Raw genomic sequence first — 16797 nt, forward strand, 5'->3', positions numbered from 1 at the left:
CATTGGTTATTTATATGTCCTCCTCTGTGAAATATCTATATATCTCTTTAGGGTATTTTTTTCTATTGAATTATGTGTAAGTTTTTCATTGATATTTAGGAATCATTTAAAAATATTTATCATTTTGAATGCTAGTCCTTGGTTGCTTATGTGTGTTTCTAATATATTTTCGTCATGGCTTGACTTTTCAATTATGAAATGGTGTCTTTGATGAATATGTTTTTACATTTTAATATAGAAAAGTTCATTAATATTTTTATTTGTTGTTGGTGCTTTTTATTTTGCATAAATAATCCTTGGCTACATAAAAATCAAAAAGGTAATATCAAGTGAGAATTTTAATGTTTTCTTTTCATTATAAAGTCTTTAATTCACCTGGAATTTGTGTATGTATCTTTGGGAACCAACTTGACAATCCACTGACCACACGTCTTTTATTGTATACTTCATATTTGTGTAGTTGTACTAAAAGTATAATTAAATATTTTAATTTCTGATTTTTAAAAAAATGCAATAAATATTTCTGAATTTTTGTATGCTGATTATATATCCAGCAACCTTGCCAAATTTTCCTATTAATTAAAAAATTTACCTTTAGATTCATTTTTAAAGGATAACATTACTCATACATAAGAATAATTTTGGTTTTTGCTGTCCAATTCTCATTCCTTTTTTATTTATATATTTTTCTAATTTAAATGCTAGTAGTTTAATAGAAGTGCTAACAGTGAGTATCTGATCATTTCTGATTCTAAAGTGAATGCTTTCAACATCCCACCATTGAACATGGTGGTTATTAGAGGGTTTTTTCCTTCCATTTTTCTCTTTCATATTATCTTTACAATCCTGGGTATATCTAACTTGATGGCAGTTTTTATCTTCTTATATGCATGTGGAATAGTTTGCTAATATGTTCTTTATACTGCTCTTCCCCTCAAACTTGTTTTTTAATATCAAATCTGTGTCAGTTTCATAATATATTGAGGAGCTTGTCCTATTTTTATATGGAAACTTGTGAAATTGAAATTAACTGTTTCTTATAAGTTTATTAAATAGTACTTAACCAACAACCAAGGTCTGTTTCTTTTAGTCTCAGGGTTAAAATATTCTTTAGTGTTGATTCAAAGTTCATGTGGTCATAGAGCTATTTAGTTCATCAGTCCTTTTCAGTTCATTTTGATAATTTAATTTTTTCTGATTTAATTAAGTTTTTAAATGTAATGGAATAAAGTCCTGTATGATATTTTCTAATAAGACAATTCTTGCTTAATCTATGGATATATCATATTTTCATTCTAATACTTTATCACCAATTCCAGTTTTGTGTCTTCTTGACCAATCTTTCCACAGGCATATCTGTATATTAATCTTTTTAAATGATGAGCTTTTGGCTTTGTTGGTCATCTGACTTTGTTTTATGTTTTATTTTTTATGATACAACTTCTAATATTATTCATAGGTCACTGGCACAGGCAAAGGTTTGATTCAACAGTCTGCAGAGGCAGTAGTGAACATAATATTATGTATAAATAGGAAAAATTATATCCTCTAAAGAGAGGATATAATTTATGAATTCTTAATTCTTATTCCTGTTTTTCAAATGATTTGAGTCACTTCTCTTATTCCTCTTTTAAAATATGAGTTTAATCTAGGAGTTGATTATTAACCCTATACGGCTCTACAATTCAAGATTGAATAATACAACTCTTCATTTAAATGTTCTAATATCAAAGCTTCTAGTAAATGTTAAACTAAATAATATGTGGTTTAGCTTCTGAAAATTGCATATGACTTTCTAGACTTTAAGAAAAATTCTTCACACAGTGGGCTGGGCAGGTGCTCTACCACTGAACTACATCTCTAGTTTCTCTGCAACTTTAGGAGACTCATCCATCACAAAACTCCTGGAACTTTTATTCTCTTGGTCTCCAGGAAACGGTTCAGAGATGAAGAGTAATACACAATTGAATAAACCTCCACATAGCTGTTCTTAAAAAAGCAAATATTGTGAATTTCACCTTTATGTCTATCCATAAAGCACTGATTAAAAAAACAGAAACCTATAAATAAATAGAAAGAAGATCAGTAGAGGAAGGGGAACAGGAGGAGGGAGGAAGGGAGGGAAAGAGGAAGTACTAGGGACTGAAGTGGAGCAAATTATATTCCATACATATATGATCATGTCAAAATTAATATTTAAGTATAATATACTCGTAAACATATTTTTAAAAAGCAAAAAAAGAAGAAAATTCCCCTAGTCAAAAGTTAATTGAAAAAATTTTAGTAATATATGTATAACATTAAAAAGCAGATTTTATATTAAAAACAAGTATGGCTGTTCATTTATTCAGCCCTGTAAACCAGCCTGGAAGCCCTGCCCACCCATCCTCAGCACCTCTGAAGCAGCTGGGCCGCCATCTTTGAGTGGCTTGGCACATCAAAACTCAAGAAGCAGCTTGGCAGCCTCACCCATGATTCTAGCAAGCACTGAGCAACCTATTTTGAGTGACTCAGCCCTCTGAGGGCCCCCAGAAAGCAGCAAGGGAACTCTGTCCCAAGTTCCAAGAAGCATCTGGGCAGCCTATTCCCAGAATAGCCCACTGAGGCCCCCAAAAGCAGGTAGGCTCCTCTGTCCACCAACCTTGACCATGAGATACAGTTAAGTGGCCCATCTGAGCAAGTCAGTCCCTAGAGGACCTGCAAATTCAACTGTGAATCCTTTTGACACTGATAGACAACTTATCTGGGCCTATTGGTGCAACATGGCCCTCACACAGTCTTTAGTCACTGATGGGTACCCTACCCTGCTACAGGCATGCTGCACCACAGTGGCCCCACTCCCATGTGACCCTTGAAAATTGATGAATTACCATGCCTCTGCTGCTGTACCAGCCACACCTCGCCTGTACAGGTCTGCCAGTGTCCCTGCCCCCACTGACACATGGAAAGTGGACAGGTGCTTCACCCCCACAGCTGTGCACACTGCACTCCAAGCCACCAGCAATCCTGCTCCACTTAAAAAGCTGCATCCCAGCTGGTGGTGTAATCCCACAATTCTAGCATCCCACTTACTGAGACATGGACATTATCAACATGGATAACAGCTGAAGAGGCTGCACAGCTTTTACGCCAAAGTGTCTACCTAGAAACAAAGCCAACGCAGCTTATCTGTCATGCTAGAACACATCACCAGGAAAAAGTCTTTTACTATGAATGCCACCCTATGAAATTAGTAGAAGCAATTGGTCAGTTTGAGACACAAATATCTATGTAGGGACACACATGAAGCAAAGGTAACAAGCTAGGTGCAGTGGTGCACACCTGTAATCCCAGCAGTTCAGGAGGCTGAGGCAGGAGGATTGCAAGTTCAAAGCCAGCCTCAGCAAAAGTAAGGTGCTAAGCAACTCAGTGAGACATTGTATCTAAATAAAATATAAAGTAGGGCTGGGATGTGGCTCAGTGGTTGAGTGCCCCTGTGTTCAATCCCTGGTACCAAAAACAAAAACAAAAACAGGTAACTTGATGCCTCCAAAGGGATACAATAACTCTCAAGTATTAGATCCCAAAGAAAAAGAAGTTAGTAAACTGCCTGCAAAGAATTAAAAAATATATATTTTTTAAAAATCTTAATGAGATATAAGGGAATGCAGACAGACAATTCAACAAAATAAGTAAGACAATTCATGTTATAAAATACAATTTAAGCAAAGGAACAGAGATGATAAAAAGGAATCAAACAGAAATCTTAGATCCTAAGAACTCAACAAACAAAAGTAAAATATAGCTGAGAACTATATCAGTAGAATGGAAGAAAGAACTTCTGAGCTTCAAGACAAGTCTTTTGAAATAATACACTCAGACAAAAACAAAAAATAAAAAGAAAGAAAATTTGAAAAGAATTGAGAAAACTGACAAGACCAATAGGAAATTATAAAGTGAGCAAACTTTCACTTTATATGTAATTCAGAAAAAGAAGAGAAGGGCACAGAAACTTATTTAACAACTATGAAAAATTGTTGAAAACTTTCCAAATTTTGGAAAAAATACGAACATCAGTTCCAGGAATCTCAAAGGACCCCTCATAGATTCTATCAAAATAAGTTCCACTCTGAGGCATATTTCAAACTGTCAAACGTACAAGACAAAGAGATAATTATAAAAATAGCAAGAGAAAAGTTTCAAATCACAAATAAGGGAATCCCCAAGCAAGCAGTGGACTCCTCAGCAGGAACTTTATAGGCCAGGAGAAAATAAGATGAGATATTCCAAGTCCTAAAAGAAAATAGAAATGCCAATCAAGAATAGCATGGCAGCAAAACTAGCCTTAAAAAATGAAGATGAAATAAAGTCCTTTTAAAACAAGCAAAAATGAAGGAATTTATCACTACCACACTGTGTTTATAAGAAATGATTCAGGATATTGGGCACTAGAAGTGAAAGAATAATAATTACCACCATGAAAGCATGTGAACATACAAAAGTCATTAGCTTGAAGGTGTGTGTGTGTGTGTGTGTGTGTGTGTGAGGTGAGAGAGAGAGAATGAATCAAACCTCATTGATACAACCGCCCCCCCCCCAAAAAAAAAACTACAAAGATCAACAAAAATCAAGGAAGAACTAAGAACATGTGAAACAACTAGGAAAAAAGTTAATAAAATGGTAGGAATGTGTCTTTACTTATAAATAATAAACTATAATGTAAACAGATTAAATTCCTCAATTAAAAGATACAGACTTGCTGAAGAGATTTAAAAAAAAACCCACAAGACTCAATGATGAGCTGCCTATAATACATTTACTTGACCTGTAAGACACACATAGACTGAAAGAAAAGGCATAGAAAAAAAGATATACCATGCAAATGAAAACCAAAGGAGAGAAGGAATAACTACACTTGGATAAAATCAACTCCAAGTCAAAAATTGCAAAAGAGACAAAGAACATTACTATAAAATGAAAAAGGGATCATTTCAACAACAGGACATCATGATTGTAAATATATATGCATGCAACACTGGAGCACCCAATTGTTATTAATTTTTTCTTGCAATTCTCTTGCTTTAGCCTCCTGAGTCACTGGAATTACAGGTATGATGGGCCACTGCGCTGAGTTGTGAGTCTCAGTTATTTTTTTTAATTTTTAAATTTGTTCTAATTAGTAATACATGACAGTAGAATGCATTTTGACACATGATACATAAATGGAATATAATTTCTCTTTCTTCTGGTTCTACACAATGTAGTATTACACAGGTTATGTAATCATAGATGCACATAGGGTAATAATGTTAGATTCATTCTACTGTCATTTCTATCCCTTCCCCTCCATTCACTCCCCTCTGTCCAGTCCAAAGTACCTCTATTCTTCCCCTCCCCCACTTTTGTGAGCAGCATCTGCATATCAAAGAAAACATTCAGCTTAGGTTCTTTGGGATTGACTTATTTCACTAAGCATGGTATTCTCCAGTTCCATCCATTTACCAGCAAATGCTATAATTTCATTCTTCTTTAAGGCTGAGTAATATTTCATTGTATATGTATACCACATTTTTTATTCATTTATCTGTTAAAAGGCACCTAGGTTGATTCCATATTTCAGCTATTGCAAATTGAGCTGCTATAAACATTGATGTGGCTGTGTCACTGTAGTATGCTGATTTTAAGTCCTTTGGGTATAAACCAGAGAGTGAGATAGCTGGGTCAAACGGTGGTTCCATTCCAAGGAATCTCTATACTGCTTTCCATACTGGTGCAACCACCAATTTTCAGTCTGACCAGCAATGCATGAGTGTACCTTTTCCCTCACATCCTTGCCAACATTACTCTCATTTTGATTATTTATATGTGGGGCTGAGGATCGAACCCACATGTGCTAGGTGAGTGCTGAGCCACAACCCCAGCTCATGTTGTTTGTATTCTTGATGATTGCCATTCTGACTGGAGTGAGATGGAATCTCAGTCTAGTTCTGATTTGGAACATCCAATTATATTAAACAAACATTATTAGATGTAAAATGAGAGATGGAATGTAATACAATAATGAATGAGAACTTCAATGCTCCCATATCATCAGTGACAAGATCATCTGGACAAAAAAATATCGACAAATATTATAGTTGAGTTATATTTTAGATGAAATGAATTTATCAGTGATTTAGAGAATTTTTCATCTAGCAGCTGCAGATACACATTCTCATCAGCACATGGAGTATTTTCTAGACTAGACCATATGTTAGGTTACAAATCAAGATTCAACAAATAAAATAAAAAAACTGAAAGGAAAACATGTATCTTCTTTGACCACAATAGAATAAAACTGGACATTTAAAACAAGAAAAACTTCAGGAATTGCACAAATACATAGAAATTGAACAATCAATGGGGCAATGAAGAAATTAAAAGGAAATTAAAAAGTTGACTGAAACAAATGAGTGTGGAAACAATATGTCAAATTCTATAATATAAATGAAAGCAGTTCAAGAGGGAATTTTATAGCATTAAGAATCAATATTTTTAAAATAGATTTCAAATAAAAATCTAATGATGTGATTCAAGGAACTAGAAATTCAAGGACAAACCAAACCCTAAAATTTTTGGACAGAAAGACAAAACAAAAATCAGAGCAGAAAAACAAGATAGAGACTAAAAAATTAATACAAAACAATCAATGAAATGAACTTTGTTTTTGAAAAGATAGACAATATTGATGAAGCTAATATCAAATGTTCTCTTTGATATGTGGATGCTAACCCACAATAAGTGAGGGGGTGGGAAAGAATAAAAGTTCACTGGATGAGACAAAGGGTAAGGAATGAAAGGGAGGTGGGGTTGGAATAGGAAAGACAGTAAAATGAATCTGATATAACTTTCATATGTATGTATATGAAAACACCACAGTGAATCTCACCATAGTTTACATCCACAAGACTGGGATCCTAATAGAATAAGATACATTTCATGCTTGTATAGATATCTCAGAATAGATTCTACTATCATGTATAACTAAAAAGAACAACAACAACTACAAAAACTATAGTAGATTACCCAAGAGAAAAGGGACAAGATCCAAATAAATCAAATCAGAAGTGAAAAAAGAGACATTAAAAATGGTATGGCACAGGGATGCAAGAGAGCATTAGGGACTATTATGAATTACTATAAACCAATAAATTACAAAACCTAGAAGAAATGGATAAACTCTGGATACATATCACCTACCAATATTGAACCATCAATACATTAAAAAAGACTAATGGCAAGTAATGAGATTTAATTAGTAATAAAAAGTCATCCCAAAAGAAAAGTCTGGGACTAGATATCTTCCTGTTGAATTTTATCAAACTTTTAAAGAGGTATTAATTCTAATTCTTCTTAAATTGTTTCATAGAATCAAAAGGGAGCTACCTTTCCCAAATTCATTCTATAAGGCTAAACTTACCCTGATACCAAACAAGAAAAGGACACAATGTAAAAAGAAAACTACAGACAGCTATTCCTGATGAACATAGATGTAAAAGTTTTTAATGAAATACTAGCAAGTTGAATCAAATAACACTTAAAAAAATTATACACCATGATAAAGTGGGATTTATTCAGAGATACAAGGGTAGCTCAACATACACAAATAAATAAATGTAATATATCACATCAACAAGTGAAGTATAAAAATCATAAGATCATTCCAATGATAAATTCAGAAAAAGCAATTGGTAGCATTCATAATCCCTTTATGATAAAATTAAAAACTTCATAAAATAGATATAGAAAAGAAGTGCCTCAACACAATAAAGTCTATACAACCAAACCTACAGCCAACATTGCACTGAATTTGGAAAATCTGAGTTGTTTTCTCTATCAAGAAAAAGACAGATGTATACTTTCACCACTCTTATTTAATGTTGTATGGAAGCTTTAAACAAAGCAATAAATCAAGAGAAAGACAAAAAACTCATCCAAATAGGAAAGGGGGAGGTCCAAGGAGCCCTGTTTGCAGATGATGTGATTTTATATGTAGAGAAATCTAAAAATAGCAAACAAAAAAACTGTTTCAAACAATAAAAATATTCATTAAGGTTGCAGGCAACAAAATCAACATACAGAAACAAGTAGCTTTTTTAATACACTAATAAAAAATTACTGAGGAAGAAATAAAAAAGACAATTCCATTTATAATAGCTACAAAAAATACTTAGGAATAAATTTAACCAGGTAAGTGAATGACTTTTACAACAAAAATTACCTAACACTGATGTAAGAAATAGAAAACACACACACACACACACACACACACACACATACACAATGAAATGACATCCCTCACAGAGTAGAAGAATTAAAATGTCCATACCACCCAAGTGGATCTACAAGTTCAAAGCTATTTCTATCAAAATAACAATGATATTCTTCATAGAAGCAACAGATCACTCCTAAAATATGTCTGAATCACTAAAGACCTCAAATACCCAAAGCAAAAAAAAAAGCTGAGGCACCCTCCAAAAAAAAGGCATTTTAATAATAATCTCAAACTACACTACAAAACTATAGTAACCAAAACATCATAGTTCTGGGATAAAAATGGACACATACATAAATGAAACAGGATAGAGAACTCAGAAATTAATCCATGTATTTACAATCAACTGGTTTTCAATGAAGACACCAAGAACATTCATTGGAAAATAGAAAGTTTCTTCAAAGATGATGCTGGAAAAACTGTACAACTATATGCAGAAGAAAGAAACTAGACTACCATCTCTCATTGTATAAAAAAAATGAAATTGCTCAAAAAGTTAAATGTTAATCAATAATGTGATGAGAGAGCCTACAGAATGGTAAAAAAATCTTTACCACACATACCTCAGATAAAGCACTTATCTCTAGGATATAAAAAGAACTCAAAAAACACCCCAAAATAACCTAATTAATATATGGACCAAGGTATTGAACAGACACTTCACAGAAGAAATACAATGAACAAACACAAAAATTGTTCATCATCTTTAGCAATTAGAGAAATGCAAATCAAAACTACACTAAGATTTCATCTCATTTCAATCCAAATGGCAATCATCAAGAATACAAGCAATAATAAGTGTTGGTGAGGATGTGGGGGGAAAAGTACAGTCATACATTGCTGGTGGGACTGCAAATTGGTGTAACCACTTAGGAAAGCCGTATAGAGATTCCTCAGAAAACCTGGAATAAATCCACCTTTTGATCCAGCTATCCCACTCTTCAGTTTATACCCAAAGGACTTAAAATCAGCACACTATAGTGACTCAGCCACATCAATGTTTATAGCAGCACAATTTACAATAGTGAAACCATGAAACCAACCTAGATGCCCTTCAACAGATGAATGGATAAAGAAAATGTGGTATACATACACAGTGGAATATTATTCAGCTTTAAAGAGGAATGAAATTATGGCATTTGAAAGTAAATTGATGGAACTAGAGAATATCATGCTAAGTGAAATAAACCATCTCAAAAAACCAAAAGTCAAATGTTTTCTCTGATAAGTGGAATATCCCTAGTGGGGTAGGGAGTGGGAAGGTAGGAAAGAATTAAGGAACTTTGGTTTGTGTAGAGAGGAGTGAGGGGAGGAGTGGAGTGGTGAGGATGGGAAGGACAGTAGAATGAGACAGACGTTATTACCCCATACACATGTATGATTACACTATTGGACTGAATCTGCACCATGTACAGCCAGAGGAATGAGAGGTTGTGCACCATTTGTGTAAAATATGTCAAAATGCATCCTATTGTATTTCAGGACATTGGTTCAGGCCAAGACATTTTTGCCCAAAAGCACAGGAAACAAAAAGCAAAAATTGACAAAGCACCAAATTATATCAAATTAAAAAGCTTCTGTACAGCAAAGGAAACAATCAACAGAGTGAAGAGATAAGCTATGGAATGTGAAAAAGCATTTGCAAACTGTTAATTTAACAAGAGATTAACTCAAACAACTCAACAAGAAAAGCAAAACAAAACAAAAACAAAATCTCACAAAACAATAATAAAAAACAATCTGATTTTAAAAATGGACAAATGACCCAAATAGATATTTTTCAAAATAGAATATACAAATGGCTAACATGCGCATGAAAAAAAAATGCTCAACATTAGTAATCATCAGGAAAATCCAAATCAAAACCACAATGAAATATCATCTCACTCCTATAAGAATGACTGTGAACTAAAAGAGAAAAACATAACAAATGCTGTGAAAACTCAAAAAAGGGAAACTCTCCTACACTGTTGGAGGGAATGTAATTTAATGCCACCATTATGGAAAACGGTATGGGAGGTCCTCAAGAACTAGAAATAGAACTATCACATGATCCAAAACTCCCACTAGCAGGTATATATCCAAAGGAATGTACAGACATCTGCACTCCCATGTTTACTGCAGCACTATTCACAATAGCCACGGTATGACAACAACCTAGGTGTCCAACACAGATGAGTGGATAAAAAAATGTGATACACACACACACACACACACACACACACACACACACAGGAACATTGTTCAGCCATAAACAAATAAAGTTCTGTCATTTGCATCAACATGGATGGAATGGGAGGACATTAAGTGAAATAAGTCAGTTAGAGAAAGACAAAAATTGTATGTTCTTATTTATATATGGACACTAAAAGGTTGATTTCATAGAAGTAGAGAATAGAATAGTGATTACCAGAGCCTAAGAAGGGTGTGGGAGAGGGGGATAAAGAGAGGGTGGCTAATGGGCAGAGCTGTGCAGTTGGACAGGAGGAATAACTTCTAATATCCTATAGCACAGCAGGACAACTATAGTTGATAACAATTAATTAAATATTTCAAAAAAGCGAGTAGAGAGAATTTTGAAGGTTCCCAACATGAAGAAATGTATGCCAATTAGTCATATCTGTTATGACACATTGTATACTGGTATTAAAATGCCAGTCTATGTTCCATAAATATATACACATATTATGTGTCAACTTAAAAATATATATTTTTAAAAGTGTGAGGGGAAAGCAGTACACAGATGGGAAAGTGTAATAAGCTCATCTCACTCAAAGGTGGTGGGTAGACACACACAATCTTGCTTTGGCAAGGGGACACAAAGGAAACATCCTATGGAGTTATGTAAACCAGAAGTTGACCAGTTCTTACAGCTCAGTCTTGAATTATCTTAGTCCTAGAAATAAAAATTAAAGTCACATCAGATTGCTAGAGCCTTCAAGCATTCAACAGTGCTTATGCCCTGATTGCTTTGCCAAAGCCCTCAGATACCTTTCTGGAGAAAGATACCAATATCTTGGGTACCAAACTATTTCTACAAACAATATTAAGCTATAATGTCTAGCACATAACTAAAAAAAAATATATTCCTGCCAGGAGCAAGACAATATGAGCAACACCTTACAGAAATCACAGGCAACAGAAATCATTCTATAGAGGCTCCAGAATTTGGCATAATTAGATAAAGACTTAAAAATAAATCTAATAAAGGATATGTTCTAGAAGATAAGTGAAGAGAAATTCTTAAATGGAAATTAAAACTGAAAACAATTGAAATTAAGTCCTCTGTGGAAATAAATTCTACAGAGCTAAAGGGAGACTTTGGTAACTGGAATGTCCTCAGTGAACCCAATATAAGTGAAATAACAGAAAATACAGAAAAGAAGGTAATAAGTGGAGGATACACTGAGGAGTCTAATATTCAAATGGAGTCATAAAGAGGAGAGAAATAATAAGGCTAAGGAAAAAGATAAGGAGAGATATAATCAGGCTGAAGCAAATTTTGAAATGATAATAACCAAGAACCTTCTAAAAATGGAGAAAGACAACAAGTTATAGACTTAAGAAGCACAAAAATCCCAGGGGAAAAAAACTGAAAAAGAAACGTGCATGGAGACATTAAGTGATAAACCTGCAGAAACCCTCAAATGGAGAAAGAAATCTAAGAGTCAGCTATAGAAAGACGTTACCTTCAAAAGTGCAATCATCACACAGCTAACTGCTCAGCAAACAAAGGACTTCACCTAGCAATGAAATGGTATCAGCAAGTGTGAAAAGGAAACATCTGTCAACCTTATATCCTCTAAAAATGTCTTTCAGATTAACAGGTAAGACAACTCCCCAGCAGTAGACACACTAAAACAAACACCAAAGGCTATTCTGCATGCAGAATAAAAAAGCTTTCAGATGCAAGCTTGGCATGGAGGAAGAAATGAAGAGCAATGGAAACACTAATTAATCCAAAGTCTGACTCCATGTTTTGAAGTTTGACTGCCCAAAGCTTTTAAGCTTTAATCCCTCCCTCTTCCCTTTCTGTTTCACATGTGCGCAAGCTAATAAAGAAAGCCTCGTGCTCCTTTGGTGCCAGTGAAAGACTTAAGCCATTCAAGACGGTACTTATGCAGAGGAACCCTCAACCCAGACCTATCCTCTAAACATCCATAAAAACCAGTTTTCTTTTCCTAATCTCTCAAAATGTTTTTTGACTGGGTTGCGGGGTCTGTCCTGCTCTCCCAAGACAGGCTTATTATGTAAGAAATAAACCTTTTAATACTCTCTTGAGATGTGTGGAATAATTGGTCTAGACATTGGGACCAAATTTTGGGGTAAGAAACTATCCCACTTCTGGAGAGTGGCTGCAATCACTAAATAAGTGAGTACATTAAAAAAATTATTCACTGTACAAAAGAATCATTAAAAGTATTTTGTTGTGATATATATATATATATATATATATATATATATATATATATATATATATACATACATACATACACATACATACTTGGTTTGTTTTATATATGTATTTATATAATGTAATATAATGGCATTTAAATTAAAGAAATAATGAGTTAAATAATTATAACTATAAAGAGAATAACTGAGATTAAGTTATTCTAATGTCTTTTATCTACTTGCATTGTCTGGGTAGAGTTTAAAAGGGCCAATTAGATTTAGATAACTCAAGAATACATGATTTCATTCCTAAAATAATTACTGAAAAATAGTTAATCTTATAAAACTTTTAAAGAAAGAGAGAAAATAGAACAATAAAAAAAAAAAATTTCCATCTACTTGAAGCCTAAAAGAAAAGAAAAAAACCAGACCAGTCAGGAAAACAGAAAGCTCATATAAATTCTAATAGGTCAGAAATTAAATATGGGCACTAATTGTTATAATTTAAAAGACAAACATTATCAGAGTGCAGTAAAAATGATATTCTGTTTATGAGACACACATAAAATATAGATAGAAGAAAATTTAAAGCAAAATGATGAAGAATATTTACCAATCAAAATTTAGTGTAACCATAATATCTAAATGGAACTTTAAAAAAGTAAGAAGGATATTTTAAAAATAATTCCATATTTGCATATATCTAATAAAACAGCCTTAAATATATCAATATCTGGAACTAAATAGATAAACTCATAATTTTAGTGTAAGTTTTGAATACATTTCTCTTTATAATAGTAAGGCAAGCAGATAGAAAATCAGGATACAGTGAAATAATATCAATTGCAAATTACTTAATTAATATGTATAAAACAACACATCTAAACCTGAAGAAGGTTCAAGTCCATGTCATGGGCCACAAAATACGATTATTCAAACTTCAAAGAACTAAGATCATACAGAGTATATTTTACAGTCACAATGCAATTAATTTAGAAATCAGTAACAAATTTGTTACTATAGTATTCTTACTCATTTAGGAATGAAGAAATATATGTTTAAGTGAAGCACTGCCTCAACAGAGAGAACATGTTGAAAATTATTAATGTGTTAAAATATTATATTCATATTCTAAATATATTACAAATATGAACAATTGAAGCATAGTGAAGTTACTAAATATCCAAAAATCTGGGATACAATGAGAACCATACTTAATGCAAATTCAGAGTTTTAAAAGTATATGTTTGAAAAGGCAAATCTCAAAATCAATGAACTTTGCATTTTCCTCAAAAAGTTAGAAATTAGCAAAATGAAGTCCAAAGAAAGTAGAAAGAAAAAAATAAAGCTAAAACCACAATAATGACATTGAAAATAAATAACAGAGAAAAATCAATAAAATTTAGAAACTGTTTCTTGGATATTAGTAAAACTTAAAAACCAATCTTGACAGTAATGAAAAAAAAAGACAAAACATCAGTATCTGCAATAAAAAGAAGACATCACTACAGATCATGTGAACACTGAAAAGATTACAAGAGGATATTATGAATAACTTTGTTAAATGAATTTAAAAATGTTGAACTAATGGGAATTCCTAACAATATGACACCATGAAACTTGCATAAGAAAAATAATAAAACTTGAATATTATTATATTCTTTGACATTGTTCTTTATATTTAATTGTGAATTCAATCAAATTTTTAGGAAGAAATAAATCCAAACTCTTCCAGACAATAGGAAAAAGGAACGTATTTTATTTTCTTTTACAAGACCTGAATAAATTTGATACTATAACCTAACACAAACATAAATTTTTAAAAATTATAATCACATTCATGATCATTGATGTAAGAATTTTAAACAAACTACTAGCAAACCAGAACAAGTAATATGCATTTACTAGTTTAGGAATTTTAGATTGGTATGATATTAACAGTGATAGGAATAATGTATTACATTAGCATAAAAAAGAAAAGATTTTGTGATCTAAACAGATAGAAAAAAAGGCATTTGATAAAATTCAGTAACCGTTCATAATTAAAAATTCTTAGTAAACTAAAATCAGAAGGGAACTTCCCTAATTCAATAAAGGGCACACAAAAAAACAAAAGCAAATTTAAAAACCCTATAGCAAAACATCAACTTAATAGTAAATATAGAAATTTCCACTCTGAAATCTGGACTATGCAAGCTGTCACTAATCTCATTTAATCTTCTGTGGAAACACAATTCAGCAAAGTGATAAGAAATATAAGGCATTGGATTTAAAAAGAATAAATAAAACTGTTATTCACATAAAAATTCTGACTATGTACATAGAAAATTAAAAGAAGTATGTCTAAATTCAAAAACTATATGTGGGGTATAGAAGATTTTGGGGTACAGGTTAGCGTAATATTTTCACAATGCATCTTTTATGTCAGCAGCAAATATTTAAAACACAAAACTTAAAAACTTCACATTTACATGTAAACTTTATATACTTCATATGTAAATATATTCATTTCATCAAAGATATAAAATTCCTAGGAATAAGCTTAACTAAAGAAGATGAGCAGGATATCCTTGAAAGTACACTGGAAAGGAAGAAAGAAAAACCGAACCGATAGAGAAATTAAAGAAGTCCTAACTAAATGGAGGACAGCATCATATTTATGGGCTGGATGACTCAATATTGTAAATATGCCAATTTTCTTCAAATATCTATGGATTCAATACAATTGAAACAAAAGTATTTATATAGTCTTAGTAGCCGCATGTGTTTCTACGGCACTGGGCAAGCTTCTTTTCTGATGGATAGATGCCAGATAATCCTAGTTCATACCAAGTCATGAAAGCCAATTCTTGAATATTCAGGAATTTTTGAGCTAGTTATTAAGCCCACAGTGCTTGAAACCAGTCACTGTGGTAGTATTTACCTCATGAAAATTGACAATCACTACAAATCAAAGACATTTCCCCTCAGAGAGTTAGCTTGCCAGCATAACACTGAGATTATTCTAAAATTGCTATGAAAAGGGAAAAAGAATGGAATAGTTAAGAAACACTGGAAGTTACCTAAAACATACGGAAATACATATATGTAAAATTTTAAATTAAAAACTACTTGCGAACCACCAAAAATGATCTCACATATCACTAGTGGTAATTTGGGAAGCCTACACCAGAGAGATCATCTCTGTTTTAATTTATCCATTTTTTCAACTCTATTATATAAAAAACTAGACTCACAAAGTGATGTAACCAAAATTTAGCCTGCATTTCATGGTTTGTGGCTCTCATCCCCTTGACTTATAGCCCTAGGAAAGGGCCAGCCAGCCCAAGTAACTCTAAATCCTGGATGGAACTCTGGTCCAAAGACCTCAGCTAGGTCTGAAACCTGCTCTTTGTCCTGGAGAGGAGTAGATCACAAAGAGAAATCCACCTGGAATTAGGCATGGTTTAGGGACATTATGTTTAAATAGATGGTCAGTATTATTTTCAGTTTATTTTCCATAACAAAAGAGCCCCATTTCCAATTTTTATAGGTTCCAGGTAGCACTGCATAAGTATCATTTGGAAATTCCAAATTACTTTCAAATTACTTGAAAAATCAATACCTGAGTTCACTACTGTAACAGCACAAATAAAAATTCTCACCCTCTATCCCACTGAACTTTGCTTGCTTTGTTTCTTAGAGCAGCCATCAGAACTGTTTGTTCAAATTTCAAGACTAATTCTTTACTTAGCTGCTTTACATGGGTTCATAAAATGGATCAACACTCCACAGTAGATTTATTCTCTATGTTACTGCTCATTTCCTAACTCAAAGGATATCATCCCAGTCACCAAAGATATAATTGGGTTGCGGGAGTAAATTGCCATTGCTGAATTGATATTCTTTCCCTCTAGCTCATACACACATGCGCATGTGCACACACACACACGCGCGCACACACACACACAAAAACTGATTACTCTTTACAACAATAAAACTAACAATATCCTATTTTCTTTAGCATACAAATCAGATATTGAGAAAACATTTATGAATAACTCAAAATGGAAAGTGTACATTCTAATTGTGTCACTTATCTAGACATAAGCCTATATTTTATGCCAACC

The sequence above is a fragment of the Marmota flaviventris genome, chromosome 8 (genome assembly GCF_047511675.1).
Source record: "Marmota flaviventris isolate mMarFla1 chromosome 8, mMarFla1.hap1, whole genome shotgun sequence".
Classification (NCBI taxonomy): domain Eukaryota; kingdom Metazoa; phylum Chordata; class Mammalia; order Rodentia; family Sciuridae; genus Marmota; species Marmota flaviventris.